At 42.9% G+C, this 27,294-nt stretch overlaps 1 protein-coding gene across 18 annotated transcripts in view; it reads right to left on the minus strand.

Moving 5' to 3' along the window:
- The window catches only part of FOXP1 (forkhead box P1), a 379,700-nt gene that overhangs the window by 186,020 nt on the left and 166,386 nt on the right, over positions 1-27,294 (minus strand). Inside the window, exon 1 of one of the 18 annotated variants that reach the window (XM_068202269.1) lies at positions 10,165-10,376. The exons of 16 other annotated variants lie outside the window; for them this stretch is intronic. The gene's annotated coding sequence lies outside the window, so the exon portion shown is untranslated. Of the gene's footprint in view, positions 1-4,695; positions 4,717-10,164; positions 10,377-27,294 lie in introns of those variants that run through there. One more of the 18 variants, XM_068202257.1, reaches the window with a different exon arrangement.

The raw sequence follows: 27,294 nt of genomic DNA on the forward strand, positions 1-27,294 counted from the left end.
GCTAGCAAGAAAAGAGGGAAAAAAAGCCTGTCTGGCCCCAGAACATGACTGCTAGCTAGAGTTATCAAGCCCCAGGCCTCCTCCTGCCTCAATGAAAAGCAAACTCAAGTTTTCAGAACAGCTTTTTCTCTGCAATGGATCATTTCTGTGGAAATGAGGACTCCAGATTTGACACCCACAAAAATCCCTCAGTTCTCGTAGACAATTTCATTTTTAATAGCTTATTTCCGTAAGCAGAGCATGAAGCAGTTTCAGTCAACCTGAAAAATAAGTAAGGCCATGGATGCAGCATTTAAAATTCAGAGATAACTAAACAGAAGAAGATTTATATTTAGACACGATAGGAGTTGGAAACAGGTTCCCTTCCACTCTTACATTGAAGCTAAACAGCCATGATATGATCAAACAAGTTTTCACTTTTGCCTTGTAAATAAAATCAAAGGGCAACAGTCCTTTTTCTCTGACGTCTGTAGTTAATAAAGAAAGAATAAACATTACCTACTCTTACATGAGAAAGAAGGAGGAGAGAACATTTCTTAATCTCTTTCCAAAGAGGATTAATCTACAGCATATTTCCACCCTAAATACTAATGAAACAAAATGCTTTTCCTGCAGTTTTCTGGAGGGGGTGTTTTATCAAAGCTTCTCATGTGAGTGAAGCTCACCTGGGAGCATTACCAAGCCTTCAGGTGCAGTGCCAGGCCAAGGAGCATCAGCTGCACAGGGGCAAGGAGAGCTTCCGCCCTGCAGAAGAAACACCAAGGCTCCAAACGTTTCTTAGGGCCCACACATCTGAGGGGAACCAAGTGCCTCACAGCCACCACCAACTGGGGCTTACAACAGCTCCATGAAGCAGACGAGCTGTTATGGCTGGAGCCTGTAGGGCACAGGGAGGCCAGAGCCCCCCTCCATGGCAGAGTTCAACATGGGGATGGGTGTGACGGGGCCAAGCGTGCAGTGAAGCATTTACAGGTTCCAAACAACTTAGCTAGCATGACTGGAAAAGACAAGGAGCTGGGATAAGGCACCCATGTCCCTTGCTGTGCCTCTGAGCCACTCGCCCACCCGCGGCAAGGGAACAGGATGAGGAAGCTATTTTCATCCCAAGTATCTGGAGCTTACAAACACCCGCTGAAAACGCAGTGCCTTATCAAAACAGGTGAGAGCCAATGCCAGCTGACGTTCCCATTTCTCTGAAGAACTCAGCCACAAGATTTGTTTTTTAATTATTATTTTTGAGCAGAATATTTACATGTCTGACTCTAAATAGGCTTTGGCATTTCTGCAAGGGGACCAAATGCATGACCTCGCCGTCTTGAAGAGTGATGGGATTAGTCCAGCTGCCCTTGCCTTTCCTCTGGAGAGGCCTCTTTAGCAAGGCAAGCAGACCCCTGGGAATGGGCTCAGGAGGGACAGGCCCTTACAAACACAGTGTATTTTCTCCAAGGATCCAGGAAGGAAGAAAACAGCTATGGCAAAAAGGCCAAGGAACAAGAGAAGTGTCCGGGCAAGACCTGGCGAGGGGAAGCGAACTTGAGCCCAGCCTGCAAAAGAGTTTACGTTCCCTTTGAAGAAAAATATTCAGGCTGTCAGGTAAAACAGAGATCTAACCCGTGGGAGGACATAAGATGCTACCTTGAAGAATCTGACTATTACAGGATTAGCAGCTAGGATCCCTCCCTCTGAGGACACCAAATGCCAAAATCTGGCCTGAGGGTTTTAGGTGGTGAGGTTTGTCCAGGCGTGTCGGCAGGAACTCTACAACATACAGAGGAGAAATACTGTCCAAACCTGTATAATCTAAGCATAAGTACCTTTAAAATACTAAATATTTCTTTTAGAGGATAGGAAAAAAGACAGAGGAGTATGAAGCCAAAATACACACATTTCTTTTGGGAGTAAAACGTGCCCCTCAAACACTTGAATTCTACTGTACAATGTATTTATACCATGTTTAAGAAACATTTGTCAAGCATATAAAAACCCCCAGAAGTTCACTGTCACACAGCTTAATTCCCTATATTCTGCCTACATGCACATATAGGGCCAGTTTGTTAGGGGGTGGAGGTGTGTAGCAAAGCACAATCTAGCGAGACATGACACCATAACGGTGAACAATAAAAGCAAGCGCAGCATATGTGCTGGACATTTGGTGAAAATAACCCAGCCACAGCTCCAACTTTGGTACATTTTCCTGTGTGGAAGTTGGTAATTCAGTTTCTGCTCTAATTCAGCTCAGCCAACAGTTAACTTGCTTACAACTCTCCCCTGATAATTATTTGGGAATTCTGAGATTCTAGGAAATGTATCTTTACTTTTCAGCCCTCTTATTATAGAGCCCAACAAGCTGAAATCTAGGGGGTTTCTTCTTTTCTTCTCTTCACGTTATGTTTTTTTCTCCATCTAGCAGCTAGGATTCTCCCTGTCTATAAGATCTGAAACGGCAGCAATAATTATATTTTTTATTTTATTACTTGTAATTGCCCCTTTGATCAGAATCCTATGCCATTTAACCACATTTATATGGTCATCCTGCACATAGGTTCTAAATACAGAACAAATTCTTTTCTAAGGGAAAACTATAGGAGGTGGGTTTCCCTTTACTGCACACACATGGAATCCCATACATTTGGCACCAATTTAGGTTATTATAATTTCATTCTTCCTTTTTATATTTGTTTCACTGTAAAAGCAATATAAAGCTCCCCATTCACTGGGAGCTGCTCATTCCTTAGTGCTGCCTTCCCTCATCCAAGCCTGTAGCACACCCACCCTAATTCAATCTCCTTTGCCAAAGGAGATACCAACAAACACGTGAAATATCCCACAGCTGGAAAAGGCTGCACTGCAGGTCTCAAAGCTTTGCTGATGATACACACTGCAAGCCTTACCCCAGCGTGAAGCCTAGGAAACTCTTCATGCACAGCTTTGTTGTTTGTCCTGAAGTCCAAGAGTTTGCAGAGACAGGCGAGTCTCCCCAGCTGGCAGACTGCCTCCAGGTCAGGCTCTGTCACACAGGACCAGACTGGCTGCCCATCTCCAACAGCTCTGGCCATGTCACCAAGCTGTTGGAGCCCTCCTGGCTCATGGCTGTCCCTTGCACACTGTTACCCTGCAGCAGAGAAGCACAAGGCAAGAAGACACTGTTCTCCCCCCTGTAAAACAGAGGGCCATTGCCTGGGGCTAAATGGCTGTTAATAGTGGTAAAACCCTCACAGACTTCAGAGAACTCAAACAGAGCTGCTTTTGATTTAGGCCATGCACCTGAAAGCAGAATTTTTTCATTCATCTTCCTCAAAGTGATGGTCACAGGAAACTACCTAAATAGCGCAGCTCAAGAATTAACAGTTATCTGGAAAAAAAGAACATGGTCTTTTGAAAGACCATCCTTAGAGTAAGTGTTTCATTTGGAAGAAAAGCCAATGTGAAGTCTAACTCTAGACAGCTAGAAGCAGACACATGTAACAGGGAAGAGCTGATGACACACCAAGGTGTTTCTACCTACACTGCTGCTCTCTATAATGCCCAGGTGGTACAGGGGTAACAGGAGCAAAGGAAGGGGTTGAACTTTGTGCCTTATCTCTAACAGCTTTGCTTCAGTACCTTCACTGTCCTGCTTGAAGCATGTTTGTTCTGTGTTTCCATCACATTGCTTTGTCCATTCAGCCAGCTTAGAGAGACATTCACATTCTCCAGTCACAGGAAAAAAATGCTGCCAGAAAAGGGCGCATGCAGCCAGAAGAACTAAAGGCTCACTGATTAAAGAAACCCCAACAGCTACCTGACTTTCACTACTAGACTTTTGTGTACACTGAGGACCAGCAGCAACAGGCAGATTCACCTGGATTTCCAAAATATCCCTCTTTTCAGGATGCTCTCCAGGTGAGCCAGCTGCCTGCTGTTGGGGAACAGCTGTAGGAGGCTCCCTCATATGCTGGAAAAGCAAAGCATCTGTTGGTTCTTCCCAAGCTTCTCATCACAGATACCTATGCACCATCTACAGCCACGATAAGATGTGTTTACAAATAAGAATAAACTGACAAGTGTGGGAACAGGGAATCTTCACACTTTGAAACTTGAAGTCAACTTGGTTCAGTCAAACACGGAAAAGGGAGCAGCTTTGGCACTTGGGGTAATTTCAGTGACAGACAACTGTTCTCCTTAGCTACTGGTAAATACAATCACAAATTCCTAGAGCTTTTTCTCCAGATACTAATAGCAGACTCGATTCTGAAAAACACTACAGAGATAGAGATCAGAGGTCTATTTTTGTTTCTGTGTCTTGATGCCCATGCCTTTGATGGGGTAAGTAAATTACCATATGATAAATTACTCTTTAATCTGTTGTAGTTACAGTTCTAGAGACAGGTTCAGTGGCTTTGCTTTCAACCACAAATATTTCTGTAAAGCAACACTTGTTTTGCTGGAAAAGGGTAAGAACAAAGCAGTTTGTAAACAAAGCTGGAAAAAGAGAAATCCATCTCCCACAAAGCTCAAAACTCCTCACAATAACTTTCTGTAGAGACCTACCATTACCCAGGGTGAAAACTTCTTTAAACCCAGCAATCCTGAATTACACAGAAATACTCAAACAGGGCTGCACAGTACATCATCAGAACTGGTATAGCCTTTAATTTCCCACCTGATTGGGTTGAAAACGTTCATACGTTGGGAAGTGTGTCAGGAGAAACTTACTGAAAATTGCAATCCAGGATCAGATTAAAGAGGGAGGATGATAAAGGTAAAATCTTCATAAATGAGTTTCTTTATCCAGAATAAACTCTAAAGGTCCTATGAGGGGAGGAAGGATATGTGTTTCATTAGGACAAAGAGAGTAGGAAAAACTATGCCTGAAACCTCTTTTATGAAGAAGACAACTCTTACAACATAATTTCTTTAAGGGCAAGGTATTGAAATCATTTTGGAAGAACTATTTTTACCTCCCAAGAAGATTAACACTATAGTTGTGCACAGACACCTGCAGAATTGCTTCATCCATAAACAATAACAAGCACCAGAAGAGAGTCTCTTAGCCCAACTCTCAGTCCGTCCTACTGGCATTGTCTGCTTGGGAAAAAAATCCCTCCATGACATGAGACAGATGCTCACAATACTCATTCCTGCCTAATTTGAAGACATGACACATCCTTTGCAGCCACTGACATCCTAAAGCAACATATACATTAACTTTAGAGGGAAAACAAAGGGTTGAGCCATAGGGGTACTGGTAAAATAGATAAACCCACAAACTCTTTCTCATGAGCTTTAGAGGCCAAAATTTTCCAGCATCATTCTAGAGAATTGCTGACTTTATGGAGTTTCTGGGGAAAGTCTGCATCACCCTGTGCTGTGAAAAACCCTTTCTCTACCTGTCCCCTGGGTGGAGTTGGCTCATACCCAGTTTTATCAGCAACTTGAGTAGCTCTGGGCTGTGAGCACAAAGGGGAACAGCTGCTGGGTATTGTCTCCCAGGTGTGCTCGTGTATGAACCCCAACGACAGCCTCAGAAAAGGCACTGGGGAGGCCTTTCCTTTTCAGGACACATTTTGCTGCAGAAGCAGACCCCAAGATTTGACACTGCACACCGATGTAGTCCACCCTGAAGAAGTAGCTGACAGATGTCACCTTAGCTTTGGTGCTATGGGGGAAAAGCAAAGGCTCTGTGAAAGCCAAGACCCACACTGCGCTCCGTGTTCGTACACATCTCCTTGGGTGGTTTTCTTCACACCAGCCATGTGTAGATGTGTACAAGGAGAACTGAAAACCTGCATGTCAGGGCAGTTGGTGGCCGGAGCAGTGGGCTTGTTGGGAATGATTCCTGGGGTTTTGAACCAGAAACAGGGGGTTCAACGGGGAAATCAGATCGCCATCAGGAAGCGCTTCACCACAACACAACCCCAGCCGGCGCTCATGCATGGCCACGCTACCATGGAAGGGCTGCTGGAAAACAAGATGGCATGTGAGAAATGCAGAACTGAAACCAAGAGTAGGTGACAGCCATAAAAACTGAAGTCACATTAAACGCTGGCCAGGCAGTGAGCGTGGACCCTCCCATCTGTTTGCCGTGCGCCCTGAAGGGGCAGAGGCCAGGGTGACATGCATGCCTTGGGAATCAGCAGCTTTTACACTGTTCACCCAGGAAGTTATTAACTTGCATGTTTGTGGGCAACTGCACAAGCTATTTTTGGTCATGAGACCCCGTGGAAGGAAAGGATTGCGAGGTTTTAATAATGATCTTCAGTTAACTTGGTTACCCACACAACAATGGCTTTCTGAGAGGCCAACTGCTGCAAAAACTTGAGATGGGCTTTACTTCCAGAGGTATTAAACTATGAAAATATCTAACCATAATAGTAAGAAGCTATAAAAAGAGCCCTGTTTATTTCACATGATTTCTTTGTACGCCACAGTGTTATGAGAACACTTCAGCTCAATGACAACATGGTAAATTGGAAAAGATTAACTACTGAAGTCAGCACTTACGCAGTTCATTTTTGTTTGGTGTTAGTGATTTTTATTCTTTCAAAACCCAAGTTTTCACTAATATCAGCAGGCGCAACAACATTTTTTAAAATTTGAATCTGCAATTAACCTGATATTAAGGTCAACTGATGTAAGGGCCATGAAAGGAGAAACTGGCAAATAAACAGAAAGAAAAAATCTAATGCAGACTTCAATTCTGCACTGCTGTATGTCACACAGGTAGATCTGGAGCCCACATACCCAATATGAGAAATAATCTGGTATCTCACATCTCTATTATATTGCAAATTGTATCCAATAACTTTTCTGCAACAGTGGAGCATCACAGAATACCCTACAGAGAAGGTCAAATGTTGTACTATAGAGCTCTGATGGTGTCTTAGTTCATTCCTGAGAAATACCATGGGGCCTTACTGAAACCCTTTCACTATTAGGGTACACCAAGAGAAAAGGGAAAAAAATAAAGACTGCATTTTTTTCTGGGAGGACCTGCATGGCTCCACGGAGAGGACACTTCCACCCTTGTTAATCCCAGCTTCTTAAAGCAACACTCAGTAAGATAATGAATCCTTTAAATGTTACATCTTGTGTCTTGCATTATTGTGGTGCAGCAACTCTCCACATCAAACAGTCATCAGCACTATTACAAAGTGGGCTTATAAGAGACTGGCTGAAAAGGCGCTGTGTGAAAAGAAGTGGAAAATTAAAGCTGAAGCAGTCGAAGAAAGGGCTTAATTTACTGGCATGTACAGTATGCAAATGAGATTACTCTCAGCTTAACTGCATCATTTATGTCCATAATAACGGCATCATCATTACAGGGCTCAAATTAAATTACACCATAATTAGCATATCAAAGTGATTGGTTAAAGTTTAAAACAAATACCCAATTTTGTTAATGAACAGCTGTAATTGTCATGTACACTTCAATGAAAACTCCCTAAACAAATATATGTTTTAGAACAGAGAAAGATTTTGAAGCAGACAGGTCTGTGGCAGAGGTAAATTGCCTAAAAAAGAATGACACAGACTATTCTATTAATGTTAATATATGCTCATCGTTTTCAGGTAATAAAACATTCTATCAAAACAAGCCTTCGCTTCGTATTTTTTGCCTCTCAACTCCACCACCACACTGGCAAATGTCAATGGGGAGAGGTGCTGGCCATGCCCAGCCTGCCCCACACACGGGACACGCACAGCCCCCACCTACACACCGAGGGAGGAGGAGGAGGAGAGGAAGAAGATGAGGACGTCTCACTAACTCTACCCGGTAGACCAGGGCTGGAGTAAGCTGATGACATGATAACACATCAGGCAGCCTACAATTCAATTTACTCTAATCTAATCACATCTACGCAGCAGTTCCAGAGGTGGAACTGCACCAGAGAAGTTTTTGCTGTTCTCATCTCATTAAAATAAATAGGGAGGTGGGACCGGAGGGTTTGTCACTGTCAGCCTGGCAGCCAGCAACACATTTCCAAAGATCCATCACTGCAAATGTACACAGCAAACACACAGTTAAAGCACTCTTCAGGCAGAACGAGCTTTAACAGGGGAGCAGGTCTGCTCGGTGATATTTTAACAGTGCAGGTGAGCTCTCCTATGCTTGGAGACCAGGCCAAAGGAGGCCAGTGTCACCTCACACATGGGGTAAAATAATCCCTCTACGTCCCCAAAAATGTTTACAGTAGTATATATTTGCTTATGTATTACCTAGTATCACAGGAAGCAACACAGGGAAGTATATTTTGTGCTAAAATTGGGAATGCACTTTCAAATATACTTAACAAGGAAATTGAATGTCTTATTAAATCCGTATTATCAAAACACTGTTCAAAAATTTAAAGAAAGTAGCTTTTCATTTTATTCATCGAGGAATCCATTAAAGCCTAAGCTCTGAAGTAGTATGTAAATTATGTGCCTTTCAAGGTAGAGCTAGGGCAAATTCACTCCATCAACTAATGATGAACCTCATTATGTGCAGGGAGTATTCATAATGAGGAAACAAGCCACCCGCCATTCCATGTTCTAACATAAATCCCTGTAAAATGTGAATATCTCCACGTCTAATTAAAGGCTACTAATTCCTATCATCCCCTACAAGGCCCAAAAAGCAAAAACTAGAAATGTGATAAAAAGACACCCTTTCATTTTACAAAACACATTTATTTGTGTTTACCATTAGTAAGTTGCAATGTCTGTTTTTTTAAGAAAAATCAATCCCAGTTTTATAGGATAAAAGTTTGTGGGTACAAAAGTTTATTTACATTATCTGACTTGGTCTCATATTTTAAAAAGAGTTTCTGATTAGCACAGGTCAGGCTGCACAGCTTAAGAGAAAAATAAATAAAAAGACAGAGAAAAGAAATCTCCAGTAATATGTGAGAAATAATATTTTAGCAGGGAGAAAAAAAAAAAAAAGAACAGCTTTGCTATCCAGGTTTGCTTTGGAACTAAAGACTTCCTAAAAAAAAATAAATCTAGAGATCCCATAATAACTGAGGAAAGCAGGCAGCAGAGACAGGAGGAAGGAGAGCCAATTAAGCAACCAAGTACACAACAGGTATTTAAAAGATTTTTTGAATGATACTCAATTTAGTAAGAAGCTGCTTCCCCCCCAAAATCCCATAAGAATTAGGGATTGAAGACAACGCTGCTTAATGCAAGCTGGAAGAAAAGTGCTCTTCCACAGACTTACCTAGATTTGATATTTATACCTACAAGCGCAGCGTCCGCTCCTACGATCAAAACCACATTTCTTATTAAGTTACATAATACCCATCCTATGCATCGCCGTGAATTCATCTGCTCCTGCACTGAATTATGGATTTGCTCTCTGTACTTCCCGGCACAGAAGTGGACAGGTTTGCCGACTCCCCTGAACGGAAGACGCATCACTGTTTCTTTTTCACTGCTCTGTATTAATATTTTCCTACGTGTTCAAAACAAACCGAGAAGCACGGCAAAACCTGAGAGCATTTCAGTTTGGAGGAGAAGAAAAGCATCCAATGAAGCTGAGCAACATACAGGCTTAAAAAAGAATAAAAAAGGAAAAATGATGGCATAAAGGGCTGGTTTAAGCAATGTGATAACTCCTTGCAGGGCAGAGAAGCACTTGAACAGTCGCAGAAAAGGCTGTGGTACCTTCAGATTATGTCAACCGAAAAGTTGAAATCCTCGTGTAAAAATACCCCGCACGTTTCATCCCTAGAAAAGCTTATTTAGAATTCATAGAAATTCATAGCCGCTAAGAGGAATATGTGCTCATAAAATCACAAACGCAAAAAAAAAAAAAAAAAAAAAAGGAGAAAAAAACAATATTTAAAAGAATAAAATACAGCACACAGATGAAAGTATTTCAGCAACGCAAATTTTCTAGAAATAGCTGGGCATTTTACAGGGGGAGGGAAGGGAGGGGGGGGGAATCCGGCTTCTTTAAGTTGCATAAAAATAAAACTACGCCGCGCCGCGCTGCTCCCCTGCCCGCCCCGCGCTGTGCCGGTGGGGTGGCGGTGCCGGGCTGCTTTTTTTTTTTTTTTTTTCCTTTTTTTTTTTTTTTTTTTTTTTTTTTTTTTCCCCCTCTCCCTTCTCCTTTTAGGTCAACCAGTCACGCACTGGGAAGACAACCCTCCAAAAATAACTTGTCCCTCCCCCGGAGCGCGGAGTTGAACAACCTACCTTTGTTCTGGCGCTGCAGATAAGAAGCGGCTCCGCGGCGCGGGGCGGCCCGGCGGGGGCTCGGCCCGGCGGGGGCTCGGCCCGGCCGGCGGCACCACCTGGCAGCGCTGCGCGGCCGCGGAGCGCTCCCGCCGCGCCCCGGCCGGCCCCGGCCGCGGGGGGATCCGCGGGAGCCGCCCCCCAGCCCCGCCGGGCACCGCGCAGGTTACACACGGCGGGGGCCGGGTGCCGGGAAAGGAAGAGTTCGGCAGGATTTATTTGACACTTATTTTCCGGGCAGCCCTTTTGTGGAGTTGCGCCGTTTGTTTCTTATTGTCTGAGCAGCAGTTGGAAGCGTCTCCCCGAGGGGGCCCCTCAGCCCGGCTCGGCCGCTTTGACAGGGAGGTAACCATATTAGGATGTGTATGGCAAAGTAAACAATAACAGAGTTGCAATGAAATGGAATTTTTTTTTTTCTCCCCCCCCCCCCCGACCTCTAATGGTGTTGGTGTCAGTCCCGTTTTTAGCCTTTTCCCACCCGTTTTGTTTTCTGGCTTAAACTGCTCATCTCTTAAAAACTAAAAAAAAAAAATATATATTTAAAAAAAAAATAAAAATAATGGAGAGGCAAAGAGGGGTGAAGGGGAGAGGCAAGTGGTACCAGCTTCCCAATTGCTCACCGCGAGGCTGCTGGAAATGCTTTGGGTCGAAGTGGGGAAAGAGGGGGGAGCACTTTTAATATCCAAATAAAGACATGTCAGTTTCATAACTGAGGAAAGAAATACAATAATGCTTGCATGCATGGCCGAGACCCACAGCAAAAAAGGGGGTTAAAGTATGGACGGGAAGGACAGACACTAAAATTGCAATTTTGAAAGCAGGGGTCAAGTAGAGTAGAATAAAGTCCAGTCGTGTTTTGCACAATCGCAGCGAACTGGTGGGATGAGCTAAGTTGTGCAAAGCCTTGCAAGTCTGCTGGCTTTAAAGCTCTGAAATCGCTGTTTTTACAGGATAAAGCACTTTAAGCAAATTGTAAAATGCAGGTGTCAAGTTAGTCGGTTTAATCAGAAACAGAGCTCAGAGCAGCCGCCATGCAAAGGGGTCTCCTACCAGCAGTCGAGTGAAAAGTTCTGCAGCAAGAAAACAGTGTAAGTCAAACAATATTATTTTAATGCCTGAATTCCACATCCTAAGCAAATCACCAGGAACAACAAGTGTAGCATCTCCTCGCACTAAGGGATGAGGCAGCCACCGGTGAGTGCTGCCTGCCGAGGCTCAGCACTACAGCCAGCCTTGGAGGGGATCACAGCTAGAAGATGAAACAAGTTTACACATCTGGGTGACTGCAGATAGGGGCAGCTCTCGGGTACAACAGTCCAACACGAGCTGTTGAGCTGTTCACACCGCCAGCCAGCACCCTCCATCGAGCAACAGCCAGCAACGTGGAGCGCGCCTCTGGGAAGGGCTGACGGGAGAGTGTGGATGCTCTGCCCGTACCAGGCACCGCCGTGATAACACACGGTATGAGGAGAGGTTGAAGGTAGATAGGCAAACAAAGTTGCTATGAGATCACACACTTAATTTAGAACAAAGGCAACGTTTCTCTGACAAATAGGATGCACACTTACCCTGCCAAGTTCGCTTGTATTCGGCTAATCCGCAGCAATCAGAACATCAGTGTTGACATCTAATGGTACCTACAAGCATCTCTCTGCCTTTCCATATGGCATAACCCTGCTCCGTTAACACGCTTTAAATTTTTCAACCATCTTGTTTAACCTAAACATCTATGAAATTGCACACTGCGTTACTCATCCGTGCTGCGTGTGCTACCCCCCCAACAAAAATAAAAAGTTAACACGCTGATACCAAAATCAATAAATCACACGACCAAGTAGCAGTTCAAAAGTTCAAAGACATGATGGCCAGTTCACTACGTCGCAGCACTCAACCAATAATAACTTGACTCCATCACTCCTCATAGTATAGACAATTTCATGGCATCATTTTCATTAGCCTGTCTCACTGAAAATTGCTAGCTATTTATGTATACGCTAAAATAAATTAGCCATTTCATCGAGCACCGTGATTCTTATAAAATACATTAACACAATACTCAATTTTCCAGTTGGAGTAAATAAATAAATCAATAAATTCAATACAGAGTAATTTTTTTTTTTTTTTTGATTGTGGAGCTTCAGCTCTCAGCATAAGTGTTTTTATTGGGTTTATTTGTTTCAATAAAAATTGAAATGGGCCAGTGATCTTAGCAGTAAGATCTGGAGGAAAAAAAAACAACCCAGCCCTATCTAATATTACAAAAGTATGCTGTGCAGTTCAGCCAACTGGTAATATGTAATTTTTGGTCAAAAATAATTTTCATTATAGTTATTAAACTGCCTCTTAGTTTTGAAAGGTTCTTCTCTCACCTCATGGATTCGCCAGCCCAGGAAGAAGCCCCTGGGTTCCCTTGGAGCAGGTTCTGATCCTGCACAGCCCATCCTGCTGGGATGGAGGCAATCCCATGCTTGCATGGGGAAAACTGGGGGAGAAAAGTTACCAGCACTCATGTTCACTATTTTTAAGCACTCACAGAGTATAAGATTCAACATGACCTTTGATAGCAAGGATAAGGCAGGACAGGAGGATGAGGAAATGTTGGAGAAGAGTTCATGGACACCCCAAGAACTTTGATCCTTGAAGGAGGCTGTTGTGTCTGGCCCTTTAGGGCTGTGTTGCCCTGTAAGCCATGGCCAGTAGATCACAGGCTGTTGGGTGGTGACATCCCACAGTGCAACTCAGGGCGTCCTTTGGGGACCTCAACGTGTGCCTTATGACGCCTCATGCTCTAGAGAGATGCACCCAAGGAGTCCATTCCCCTGCCTTGGGTCAAACACACATCACATCAGGGGCTAGGCAATGGGATGATTCAGAGTTTGGACCTGCAAAACACTCACACATAGACAGGAACCTGGACTACCTTGGACCTCCTGCTACTGTAACCTCAGAGCAAAGGAGGAGACCCACCAAGCCCCCCAGCAATCTCCTCATCCTTTGAAACAGCCCTTCTCTACAAGTCTAACACTTCACTGCAAACTGCAGGCTCCAGCTGCTCTGCAGTGAGGACAAAACCAAATAAAATATACCCCTTGTGACACAAATTCAGTCTTAGCAGTGAAAACACCAAATGCATTAACCAGCACACACCATCTAAGCCCATAATGGTTCAACATAATTCCTTAGAAAGGCTGATATGAATAGCACACTTTGCAAACTGCTTGGTGCTAACAGGAGGGTACTTTTTGTTCATATTCACTCTTTAACCTAATCAGAAGAAAAGTAAATATCAGGTCCAATTTTAATGACTGACTATAAATAAAAGCTTTTATGCAAAATGCACGGTTTGCAAAGATAACGATTTTAAGGATGATGTCACTAGTGACCTACTGAACTACATGGCACATGTCAGACAGACGTCTGTTTCTTAAATTGCAGTAATAAATTAGTAGCCACAGAATCTGTTCTGTTGAGAAAACGTGAAGCTTTCCTATTCAGATAAAAGTTTAACAATTGTTTCAGTTTAGGTTCATGAGTTAAGGTTACTATTGATGGGGGAACCAGTGCAGGCCCAGCTTCATCTGCCTCCTCTTCCTCCAACCCCTGTGCAGCATTACTTCACCCCAACAGGATCCAAGACTAATGCACACTGAATGCTTTCCTCTAACTTTACACTAATTAAACTATTAGTATTTGAAAGTATGCTACTTGCACAGGTGTCACTACTAACACCACCCAACATACCACATCCCATCCCCATTACCTTGTTTTCAGTGAATTTGTCAAATTTTAGTCATTTGAAGGCTGAAGTCTGCCCTTGCTGAGCATTCTGCCACAATCCAAATTCTGGCAAAAAGAAAAAAAAAGGATCCGAAACTCCTGAGGGTACTCCTGAAAACAAGGAACATCACTGATCTACCAAGGTGAGCAACCCCAATCACCACTTCTCTGAGAAGTCACCAAGCTCCCGCGTGCTGGAGCACAGACATGAAAACAGGCAGGTAAAAGACTTCGTGGGAGGCAGGTGCATGCACCATTCCCCACCTACTGCCTCGTCCTCTTCCTCTCTGCCCCCCAGCAGAGGGACAGGCAGGGGTACAGGAAGCCACCTGATTTGAATAGAGAAGAGACACGGCCAGCTCAGAAGCAGGAAAATGAGCAGACAGGGACAAGAAAGCCAGATAAATGAACCATGACTGCCTGAGCATGTCACTTATACCGAGGGTTGCTTACATTTTTTGGCCATTACAGAGAACTACAGAGTTTAGTTCAGTTTGGAGCATTTTTGGAAACCTGTAGCTTGGCCAATCTGAGAACAGAATGTGCAGGTATAGCCAAAGCAAAATCCTGGACTTCAGTGTGACCTCCCTCCCCATTTCCACATTTTTGCCTTAAAACATGGAAAATCCTAAGGCTGAGTGGCTAACTGGTGTTTTGTGTTCTCACTCAGCCAAGCAACATCTATTTCACTAATCCTTTTCTGAGAAAGAGCTGCCAAGGCCTTCGTGGAAAGTTCTGGACGTAGAAAACTTCAGCCCAACTGGATTGGCTTTTAGTCATACTGTGAATTCAGGGCTTTTCACTGGGAAGTGTGGGTCTCTGCTCTGGAAGTGTTTTCTTTTTAACAGAAACAACATCAGCCACTTCTTTGTGTCAGTAAAGAAAGTAGAAATTACTTTTTTTTCCCCTAATCCTATTTTGCTAGTTACCCATGAAACATCAACTTTGTCTTGTCACCTATCATCCCATGCACAGGACTGGTAAAAAAGCTTTATGAAAAAAAGAAAAAAAAATTTAAAAAGGCAACACAACTATGTAATGAGCCCTGTACAGGAGGGAGTAATTCATTGCCAAGACTTCCCAAAAGCATGTAGCCTTTTTCTCCTTTCAAAGCCCAAAAATCAACCCCCCTGCTCATTGCTGGGAAGGGAAGGGAAGGGAAGGGAAGGGAAGGGAAGGGAAGGGAAGGGAAGGGAAGGGAAGGGAAGGGAAGGGAAGGGAAGGGAAGGGAAGGGAAGGGAAGGGAAGGGAAGGGAAGGGAAGGGAAGGGAAGGGAAGGGAAGGGAAGGGAAGGGAAGGGAAGGGAAGGGAAGGGAAGGGAAGGGAAGGGAAGGGAAGGGAAGGGAAGGGAAGGGAAGGGAAGGGAAGGGAAGGGAAGGGAAGGGAAGGGAAGGGAAGGGAAGGGCCTGTGCACTGCCAGGCTGTGTGGAGACTCTGCTCCAATGCTCACAAAGATTTCTCGCCGGGTAGAGCTCCAGAGGAGCCTGAGCTTACGATAAGCAACGGCATACTTAACAGTTACATGTTACCATTCATGATAATGCAATATTTCATTTGGGTGATTTAGAAGTCCCTCTTGACCAACTTACAGTGAGACACCAAACGCTTCATCAATCACAACCATTTTTATTCACAATCCAGAGCAAAAACTACAGGGAGAGTTGAATTTTCAGCAACTCATTGGGGAGGGGATTGCTACTAGCTCTGAAAATCCTCCTATCTCACCAATTTTTATGTTAGATTCAAATATATTTTCTTTCTAAGCAGCATTCCATTTTCCTGCCTCTCTCTGCCGCGTTTCTTATCGTGGCAGGGTGAAAGAGTATCCAATTTAATATCTGTTTTGCAGGACAGGAGATTTTTTCATATCTTATGCACTAAGGAAAGCTGCAGGGGATGGCTTAGCAGGCTGAGCATCACGTTTTAAATACCTAGACTCCCTGGAACCACAGATCCCATCAGGCTGACTGAGCCCTTCATGTTTCTGGGGTAGATAAATTAAGTGTCACGCTGTTTACTTTGTCGGGGTCTGTTCGATGAGGCCTCTGCAGTAAAGGTCCTGTCTGTTCTGCATGGAGCTGAGGGTTAAAGTCTCATGGTTAAGACAGAGCACCAGGTGCCACCTTGATCTCACTAATGACAATTCTGCCATTTCTGTTAAGAAAGACAATCCAGGGATCTGCTCCCAAAACTTGCTGTAACATTACTGGATGACTGAAAATTATTCAACGGCTTATCGGCCTCGGTTTTGGTGACTGTTAAACGAAAAAAATACATCTACACCTCCCAGATGTTTAATTCATAAGTTATACAAAACTGTCAGATCTATGGATGACAGAAGAGAGATATTCATCATTTTTACAGCCTGATTTCTGTGGTTGGAGGTAACCCTATGTTTCTGCAAAGTCATACCCTCTTCCCACTTCTCTGCACCACACGATAGCAGTGGCTGAGCCCATTGACATTAAATGCTCACAACAGAAGCTTTTTAGAAAGAAATCACTGGAGAGGAGTAGTAAAAAAATAATCAGGAAAGACAAAACAATAATAAGAATCACAAAAATGAGACCTTTCATGGCCAGTTGTGTAGAGACATGTATCCATCCTCCCAAACACAAAAACCTCCTCAAATCCAGACACCTAAGAGAGGTCCCTCTATCTCCAAAAGGTCTGATTTATGGAGAACAGACTCAGTGTTGAAGAAAACAGGATGCCTTGAGAAGGGCAGCTGTAAATATGCACTTGGAACCTATTCCTGGCCTTACTTAGCTTTGCAGTTGCCATTATTTTACTGGATTTAGCTACACAGAAGATTCTGGGATAGGTGGGTGAAAGGAAATAAAATGGAATGATAGAAAAAAAAATACAGTTGTTCAAAATAATTTCCCTTTTAAGTAGAAATTAGGCAGAAAAAAATATTTCCTTTTACACTGGTTAGGAAAAGGACTGTCTTTAATTTGTTTCCACAACAGCTGACAGTACACATTCTCTGCTTAAGGTACCAGAAATAATCATTATCACTCTTAGAATGTGTGTTACAGTGACGTACCAGAGGTTAAATGTGGCTGTTGGCTTTACTGGCTGCAATTCCTTCTCAGGTGGCTTAGCACAACTCCCACATTTTTCTTCTCAAACTACCCAAAAACCTGCTGGAGCTCCAGCCTACAGACATTACTAGGGTTAAGTAAAAGAGGTAGGAAAGACTCTTTCAGCTCTATTTACACATAACAACATTCAAACCGGTTTTTAATAGAGTTTGGCTACTAGAGGACATGATATCAAATTGATTTTTGAAAACATCTCATACTGAATCTAAGACATCCAAAGATACTGTTTGTATTGCAGGGTGAAAACTCCATCAAGGAAAGGTACCAGACAAATAACAATGGATACGGCCTGTTTTTACTGCTGTGTTTGGTATATTTGTTTTTAGAGGCAGGACAGATGTCCTTAGAAATGGTGATCAAGATATTCCCGGTCAAACCAAACCAAACCAAACCAAATTCAACCCAACCACCAGAATCTGCTACAAAGAATGAGGACTTTGCCCCAGATCCACCTATTGTTCCTGGAATGTCAGTGTCCATTAGTTTTCACCGCCTCAGTTAAGGATGTGCAGGTCTGCCCTACATACTCCAGTTCCAGCAGGGGACAGAGCTAAAGGAGAAAAAATAAGGAAGGTCAGGAGGTGGCTGTGCAGTGAAACGAAACCAATTGGCACAGGTTTTCCTCCAAAACTGCTTTGAAATAATTATTACAACACCTCGTTAGCTTGCACTTTGACAAGAACATAAACTCCTGATCAAAGTCCTGTCCCCAGCAAAGCCCTTGCAAGGTGGCTGGCTGGCAGGTGTGTCTGCAGACTCACAGAGAATCATAAAATCCTTAAGGAAAAGGGGTGGGAGCACTGCTGTCCCACACACTTGTCTCTTGGCCCCAGGGACACAGAGTCAGCCTTGGAGTTCAGCCCTTCCATCTTCCTTAACTCAATCTAACAAGATTCCCTCCATTTTCCCATCTGCCCTCTTTGTGCTCTTCTCTGAGCAGAACACAACTGGCCCAAAGAGGTGCCAGCTGCCTGAGGCACCGGCAGCTCTTTTATCAAACAGACAAATCCTTCGTGTCCAGCACGTCCCCGAATGCACTGAACTGTGCCCAGAGACCCTGGCTATGGGTCCCAGCTCAGGGAGTGAAGCAGAAGAGATAATCATTGGCCTTGACTGCAAGCTCCTGTTTCAGTGCTTCGAGTCACTAGTGGTCAGCAAGGAGACTTTTGGATGTGCTGGTGTGCTCAAACGGAAAAAGCTGGAATAAAAAGCAGGAGTCAGGGCTGTGCCTCCTGCTATCCCCAGGGTGAGCCAGGGTGCTCTCCCTGGCAGTGGGCTCCCAACAGGGCTCTTTGATGGCTGGTCACACCCGCTACTTCAAATCAACAAGCAAACCAAAGTGAGAAATGGAAAGGACAAGGTGAATTGTTGATGAAAGTGCAATATCCCTCCTCTCTATCAGCTCTGAGGGGTAGAGGATGAAACAGGATGAAACTGGTTTTGGTTAAAGCTGTAAAAGAATCGCAGGGAGAAAGCACTTACAGAGAAATGTATTTTCATGTAAACTTTTATGCCCCCATCCCTTGTAGCTGGACATCAGGGAGGATGTTAATAAACATCATCAGGGGGAGAAAAACACAGTAAAAAAAGAAAATCAGACTACAAACCCATCTTTTCCAAGATGTTCAAAATAGCTTTGCAGCTATATACTGCAGGGAGCCGAACACACTCAGATACAAGTTTGCATCTTAAACGTAAGCGCACATACATACAAACAAGGTTTTGCAGATATTTGTTAGCTGTACTACAAGATTTTCCAGGGCTGGTGCTGCAGCTTATGTTACCGTGCTTTTATATAGCTGCAGATCAGCCCCCTAAGAAGCAGTCTTGGAGAGAAGCTGAAATAGTGACAGTTTGTGTTGCTGGGGATATTTCTGAGACACAGTTGCTGTTTACTGTGTTTCTATTTCCAATCAAGCTGCAAAGTCCACCCATAAAACATGAGGAGGCATTTCTTTGGGTGTGGGACAGGGCAACACGCACACAAGGAGGACCAGCTCTTCAGCTGCTCCACCAAAATACTCTTAGCCCTATCTGCAGCAGAGCATTTGGCCCATGAAGAAGAAAACTACAGCCAAAGTCCCCAGCTACAGAGCTTCTCTCAGTATATATTTATGCACAAAGCTCGAATAATTTAATACCACGCCTCACTAATCATGTGAATGCACAATTCTTGCAGGGGCAAATGGTTCTTTTATCTCATGCACCTCTTGCTCTTGGCTGGAAAAGGTGCCTCAGAATCTTACTGGCACTTTTAAAGGTGGCACTTACCTATCTGTGGCATACAGAGTCCAGTGTGATTCATTGTAGGCTCCCCAGAACAGATTAACCCCCCCTACAAGGAGTAAAAATCTAGTTCTAATGATGGTAAATCACAGCACATGGCCAACTGGACAACTTCCTTCCACTTCAGAGGGGAAATTAGGTGATACACTCTGAAGTATGTTGTCCTTGGTACACTCCTGTTATTGCTAATGATTGTACAAAGTGTGAGAAAAAATAGTACAAACACCTAAAACAAAGGAAGATTGGTCAAGAATATGCAAAAGCATATGCAAAGGGATCTAAAGAGTATTTCAACATAACACAATTTTCTTCCTTATTCTCTCTTTACTTAAAAGCAAGAGGCGTGCAGGATTGCAAAAACATACAATGTGCCAACAAATGTACAAACTACAGCTTGTGAAAAATAGCGAAATGGAGACCCAAAATTTGAGGCCAGTACAAGTTCATAATATGAACTGGAGATCAGAAACCTGGCTCCTAAAGTAAAAAAAAAAAAAAAAAGAACACCAATTCCATTTTTTTCTAAGAAAACCATTTCCTACCAACTTTGAAAACAAGAATGCCTACAGTGATCTGGGCTCTCTGTGATGGTTTTGGCTTGGCTCCCTTGCCCCTCCTCAGCTGCGTGGCCAAATGTGAGTCTAACCATGAGGTTCAGAGAGTTGTGTTCTTCTTAACCTTCCACTTCATCCTTCCAAGTTTAGACTGCAGTAAAATACCCTTTCAGAAATTTCCCTTATTCTTCATTACTTCTAAGGTGAGAGTTTACATTTCAGCCCGTATCTGTGATGCCAGACTACCGCAGAAGCACAACACTGAGTTAAATATACCGGGGTTTAGCATTTTTCTATTATTCCTTGGATTTTTAATTTATTTTTTAGAACCTTTACAAGAGCAGCTCAGTGGCTCCAAAAGTGCCATAAGCTCTTGCCTGAATTTTGATGCCTAGACACAAAATGAAATACAGAGGTGATCTCTTGGATGCAAGATTTGCAACGGCAACTTGCAACCGTCCGTTGGGGGGGGCAGCATCATGACTAATCATTACCTTCATTAAACACCCAGTGACAAGTCCATGCTGTCACCACATCCCACCAACGCTCGTGAGTATAAAGAGAGATGGGGTGAGAACTGAAAGCGCCCTGACTGCTCCTGAAAAACTGTTCTTCTTCCAACCAGCTGCTCTTCCAAGCCACAGGACTCCTTCCAGCGTGGTTATGGGCTCCACCTCAGTCTGGGCTGGTCAAGATGAATCTTGCCTTTGAGCAAGCAAGAAAAATTCACAAGGGAGAAAATCAGATTTGGAAACTAAACATTTTGTAATCTCCTGCCATGCAATTTGGCTTGCAGGCAAACTTCCAACCCTTTCAATAGCAAAAAACCAGACAAATACACTGCCTTCTACCATCTCCCGGTATATTAAGGCCAGAGTGTGATGTGATACCACACACACTTACAAAGCTGTACGAGCAGAAGGGAGCGATGCACCCCTGCACAGTGGTAGGAGACAGCAAACATAGCACACGGAAACAAACAGAGCCATAAGAACCACTTCTGTTACGCAAATTTATCTTCTCATGCTCCCTTGCCAAACTGGACACGGCTTTCCTGGCACAAGGAGCACCTGAGTGATCTGCGGTACTGCTGCTGGAGATGACTCTCTGCACCAGGAGAACCTGGAGCATCCAACATTTGGCCAAAGAAGGGCACGAGACAAGGAAAAAAGAAACACCAAAGCCAACCAGCAGTGCTGAGCATACGACCAGCTCTGGGTATGACTGGGTTATTGTACTGCTCTTATCAGCACACACGAGTTCAAGGTCAGCCTTGATGCACTCACTGAAAACTGACACTGCCTGTGTCCTGCAGTCAGCATGGCTTCAAACCAAGGCTTCCAATTATTAGCAGTTATTTTGTTTATTGTTGTGGGGCCTCAGGACAAACAAAAAAGGAGCCCCATTGCACTCAGCATCATACAGAAATGCTTAATTAGCCTCTTCATAGGTTGTTCCCTTCAGCTTCTTTTAAACAAGATATTTTCAAATATAAATAAATTCAAATTTCAGAATTCCAGAAATCAGTTCCCCAGAATTTGCATCTGTAAACAATTAACATGAATGTGCCTTCCCAAATTTCAGCTATACACAAAACACTTCACTCTTTTACTTTAACAAAAAATTATATTCTAAAATATTGGTCCTTGGGATGTAAACAGACTTTTGTTGCTCAGTTAAAGCCTGGATTTAAGCTCAAATTTTCTCTGAACTATGTGAAAGTTGCAAAATCATTGGTCTTCTGTTGTTTCTTTCCTCAAACTACAGTATTTATGTATCAACAACATAAATGACAAATGTACAGGAATATTCACAAACTGGAAAAACAAATTAAGAGCTGAGTTTTTACTCAGTAAAAACTGATCTGTGAAATGTGATGCCATGCTGCAATCTTGTGAGTTCAGCAGATGAATGAAACCAGCTCATAGATAGATGAGTACCAACACTGTCACAGAAGTAAACGCAGGAAAACACAAACAAAATTTGTGAAGGAAAAGTAAAACCTCAGACTTTGCACTTTCTCTGGAGGTATCTGGTCATGTGCTTTCTTAGAGATGCCAAGGTAGCTGTACCAATGGTCCAGTCTCCCATACCAGCACTTGACAGTGCTCTTAAAACTTGCTAAATTCAAAAGGGGAAAGAAGAAAGTGAGGCAAGAGGAAGGCAGCTCATCCTTCCAAGAGTGATTCACCCACAGTGTCCAACTGCCCCAACTTATCAGCAGATAGATCCAGAGGATAAGACCACCACTTGAAAGCATTTTATGACCATTTTCAAATGCAAATACTTTCCGCTGAGTCTCCACCTCGCTCAGATTTGTACCAATAATTTAGAGGTCACCAGCTATTACATCTTATTATCTAACCCTTCAGACTCTGCTTGCTTTCTTTTTACTCTTACTGTTCACTGATGTTTCCATTCACCTTTGAAGATGCCTTTTTAATTTAGCTGGGTTTTCAGACCACACTGTGGATTACATTTCCCACAAGCTTATTCCAGCAATTTCTTGGCAATAAATGATATTTGGATACCCCACAAAAACCCCACATCAAATATTGATTACTGTTATTTCCATTACCAGAAGCTAAACCAGTTAGGTCCTAAGGGCAAATTAAAGAGCTTGCTTCCAAGTTCTGGTCCTTTAGAGGAAGGATGTAACTATTCTCCATAACAAGGAAGATGCTGACACAAAAGCAAATAATGGCCCTAAAAATGGTTCATTCTCTGGCATGGTTAAATAAAGAAAATATAGTAAACTACTTTGCATGCAAAGTATAAAATCAATATTGTTTCCATTCAGGCAATAAAAATTACAGCACATTGCTTTAGATACATAGATACTCTTCATTTAAGGTGGAGTTTCCTCAATTCCCTGCTGAATACCCAGCTCTGCAGCATGCACCTCACTATAGCACTCAGCAATCTCTGCTTGACATTAGTACTAAACAATATTCATTAAGAGCATAACACTAAAGTGCAAAATGTAAGTAAATCAAACTCTCAATGCTCTATTTTACAAATTTCATGGGCCACTGGGGATAATTAAAAGGGTAATTATACAAAGTTGGTGCAGTTTTGAGACTCAAATGACATTTTCTGCTTTAAAGCACTTGATAATCTGGTATTTCTCTACTAAGACAGTCTTTTTGTACTTCGATGGTCAAACAGCATAAACAAACAAGAATTGTTTTTAAGGTATTTAATTTTTTTTCTCTCCCTACACTGTATTTCTTGATCAATACCACTCACTAGTTATTCCTAAAAGCCCCATATTATCAAGAAAAGTGAGACCTTTAGAAAAAAAAAATCCCTGATCACCATAAAATGCCACTGAGTCTCAAGCCTGGTTTAAACTGTAGCTCTGAACAAAAATGGCATTGCTTTGGGTGTTTACAGCACTGGAGCACTCATTGGTTTGTCACTGTGTTTAACCACTGCTCTAAAGCCAGCAAAGTACATTACTGGTAGTAACAGCTCATGAAAAATACAGCGAAGAAACTGCTAGTGGCAGAAGCATTTAACTTTCTTGTTAGCAGCCTCCCCCATGTGGCACTTTAGCACCAGCAAGTTGTTTATTATGTTCTGTGCCAGGCAAAACTGATTAAATGGGGCTCTTAAGAATCAAAGCGTTATAAATTCATGGAAATACAGCAAGCAATAAATTCCATGGAATTAAAAGCTTACTAGTGCTATTAGCATTTCAGGGTGTTTGCATTGTTAATAGTGATGTGCAAAAATGATGTTCCTATAAGACAAGGCAAACCAACAGAACATATGCTTTAGCTGCTACATTTTTATACCATGTCATCATCAATGGCAATTATTTTTTCACAAAAAACCTAAAAAGCTCATTAATGTTTTGAGGAAAAAACTGAACCAAGGGTCTATAGACCAAGGATTTACATCCCTAAAGAGAAGTATTATGTAGGAAACAACGTAGTTGTGACTCTGTGGAAGAGCAGGAGATGGATTTCCTGGAACAGAGCTGGGGAGGAGGGAGAAGGGGGTGAGGCAGGGTGACTTTGGTGACACCACAGGGACATGGTACAACACAACTTGCTAACAATTTAATAAGTAAACTCAATGCATAGTAATTCATAATACCAAAAAGAAAGGGCAATGTAGTCTGACCCGGTGGTCAGTAAATCTGTCAACAGCCCACCAAAGAGACATCTTTACTCCGGGTCACTCTATCATCATTCCATGGGAATGACTCTGCTGGCAGGTGACTAACTTCATCATTACTGCAGAGCTCCCTGTGACACACCAGCCCAAGCTGGGATGAGGCCTTCCCTTATGCCCATCTGTTTGCAGGTAGTTGATAACTCTGTAAATGGAATTTCTTTCAAGCGGAAACTTGGTAAAGAAACGGCGTTAGGTGTGTGGCTGAGCAGGAGAGGAATGGGACACCTTTCCAAAACTGCAAAAAAATGGGCCTTACAGGGTTTGTTTGGTTTGTTGTTGAGTTTTTGGGGAGTCTTTTTGCTTTGGGTTTGTTGTTTTCTTTTTAAAAAGGAACAATTTTTACCTTTCTGAGCTGCCTGAGCACACAGCAGCCAGATAATCTAACCTGCAATGTCCCTCTGGAGGGCAAGGGAAAAATCTGGCTCTCGTTGCAGACAGGAAAATCAAATCGCCCTCTTGTTGCCACAGTTAAGGTCTGACATAGGATAAAGAGCACATTCTGGATGGCACATCATGCACAGCTGGCAGCATGCAAAGTCAAAAAAAAATCCCAAGAAAGCTTTGTCCAGAACAAACAGTACCCATGCCATGGAGTGAGTCAGCTGCAGGGGTAGGAAACGAACCCCAAATCCTGTCTTGTGGGCTCAAGCCCTGGGCAAAGGACACATTAACAGTGAAAACCCTCTCCCAAGACTGAAGGCCTTGACATTTTGTTTGCCTCAAGCAAAACAAAACAAAGCAGTAGGTTTTTAGCTGCTCAGAGGCACGTTATCCTTTTGATGTATGCATGTCCTGGCAGTCACACATCTGCATCGGGAGAGAAATAGCCCATTTTTGTTGGCAGTTATTTAGTCCTTTTCATCTGAAAGTTGAAAATGCACCACCACTGAACCTTTGCAGCTCTGGGTTCTGCATATAAAAAGCAGCTGCTGAATACATGCAGGGAGTGAGGGCTTTTTCTTAATGTTTGAACAGTTCCAAGTTCAAACCCATTAAAGTCCAGGTCACACCGGGATCATGTCACTGTTAATGCATCCAGTTACACGCCGAAGGAAACCCAATATAAAACTATGATAAACTCTAGTTCTCCTGCAGAGATACTCTAAGGTCTTGCCCAGATGATGCCACAGATCACTCTTCATGGGCGGTGAACAGAGAGGATGTCAATGTCAGAGGACGAGTCTCTTCAGAGCTGTTTTTAAAGACGTCTCCTCAAATGTCCACCAAGCTTGTTAGGACCTTTTCCCTTCCCTCCTCCTGGGGGAAGAACTTACTGTCCCACTGATGTTTTCTCCTACACATCACAGGTTCCTACACAACCTCCTCCCACAGCACCAGCAGCCCACCTGCTGCTGCACTTCACACTGAGCACCCCTAACTCCATGCTCCTTCTTTTGGGGGCCAGTCCTCTCTGCAGGTGGGCACGGTCCCACTTGTTCTTGGGGGACTTCACACCTGGCCAGCTATGTCCCAGGCATGGCAGCAGGAAACTGCAGATACCTGGTGCCTCATCACACAGCTGGTACAGCCCTACTCTCTTGCTAAGAAGGCATCTGGCAGCTTCTGGCAGGGCAACTTCAAAGACAGGTTCCTCAAGTGACGGACTACAAGTGACACTGGCATGCACAGGATGTAGCACAGCACCACAGGCACAGCCCTGCCCACCCAGGAACCACTGCAGGACTTCAGCATCAGCTTCAAACACAGCCAGGCCTAATAAACCAAACTATTTACCCGGCTCCTCTCTGAGCTTTCCACCCTAAAGGAGGAAAAGGGCTTTACTGGGCTTTTTCACCTTATCAAGTGTCTAGAAAATCCAGCAGCTGATCTGGATGTATTTCAATGCCAGCTAACCATGGCAGCTTATGGAGCAGCATTGCTGTAGCTGGCCTGCAGATCATGAACACAGGACACAAATTTTGGGGAGATTTAACATGTCCCCACTATACACCTGGGATTTACACCATCCACATGTTGGGTTTGCACTTTTCTTCTTGCAATTTTCTGAAAATTACTGCAGGGTTAAGAAACTGGAAAGAACTGCAAATGGTCTCAGAGATGCAAGATATGTAACTTTTTTAAAATGAATAATTTTATTAGTAAAATTCAAATTGTCTTTAAAAAGAACTGCCTTGTGCACTTGAGTCTTGTTGAGGAGAAACTTAAAAAAGCCAGTCTGCATTTTTAAACTATGTTCTCTCAGATATTCACCATTCTAAAGAAGAACAGGCCAGACTCTCCTTTTAATTACATTAGTAAAAATCCAGGTAATTCTTTCAATTTTAACTAATATTTTGTCTAATTAGTATCTTTTTTTTCCCTCTCAAAACATGTATTTATCTGCTGTGAAATCAAAAGCAGAAATAAATTGGTTTAAAGATAGCAGAGAGTAAAATAGCAAATTTGGAACCTTTCAGCCTTACCCTGGCAATTTGTCTCCTATAATTGACTCAGCAGACATGCTTACAATTTCTTACAACTTTTACAAGACCTCCTGTGGGCTTATTTTAACGTTCTCCAAAACTGAGCTCAAAGCTTTGGACTCTCTAAGCAAGCAGCACCAAAAGCAATCATCTTTCCCTCCTTAAAAAAAAAGGAAACAAACAATAAAACCACATTCTTCTTCCTGGATAGTGGATCTTAAAGAGGAGCAAAGATACAAATTAATTTTCACTTTTTCAGAGATAATTTTTCTGTTCCTTTTCAATAACAACATTTTTAACAATGTCCAATATGCATTTACTAAATCTTTAGAAGCAAAATTTTCACAATATAATTCCCTTCCCAATTACTGGAATAAAATTTCAATGGATAAGGATGATAGCAATAAAATAAACACAATCCACAAAAAAAAAAAAAAAAAAAGAGTTAAAAAGTCCCCCAAAAAAGGAAATGCTCTCATTGCTCATATTATTGATTTATGCTGTTGTTGGCTTTTACATCCAGCACTTTCTATTTCTAAGATCTTTACAGACAATTACTAATGTCACAGCTCTGTGGCCCTGCTCCATTGGTGGAAGTGCCCCAGGAGCAGGAAATGCTGTGCCCTTCCACAGACATTTCCTTCCAGTACTGGGATCCACTAACCCTTAATAAGTCAGAGGATTAGGTGAAACACTTGTATTACAACTAATAAAGATAAATACAGGGCCTATCAAAACTAACAAAAAGTGTATGAGAGG

This window comes from Anomalospiza imberbis, chromosome 11, assembly GCF_031753505.1.
Source record: "Anomalospiza imberbis isolate Cuckoo-Finch-1a 21T00152 chromosome 11, ASM3175350v1, whole genome shotgun sequence".
NCBI lineage: Eukaryota > Metazoa > Chordata > Aves > Passeriformes > Viduidae > Anomalospiza > Anomalospiza imberbis.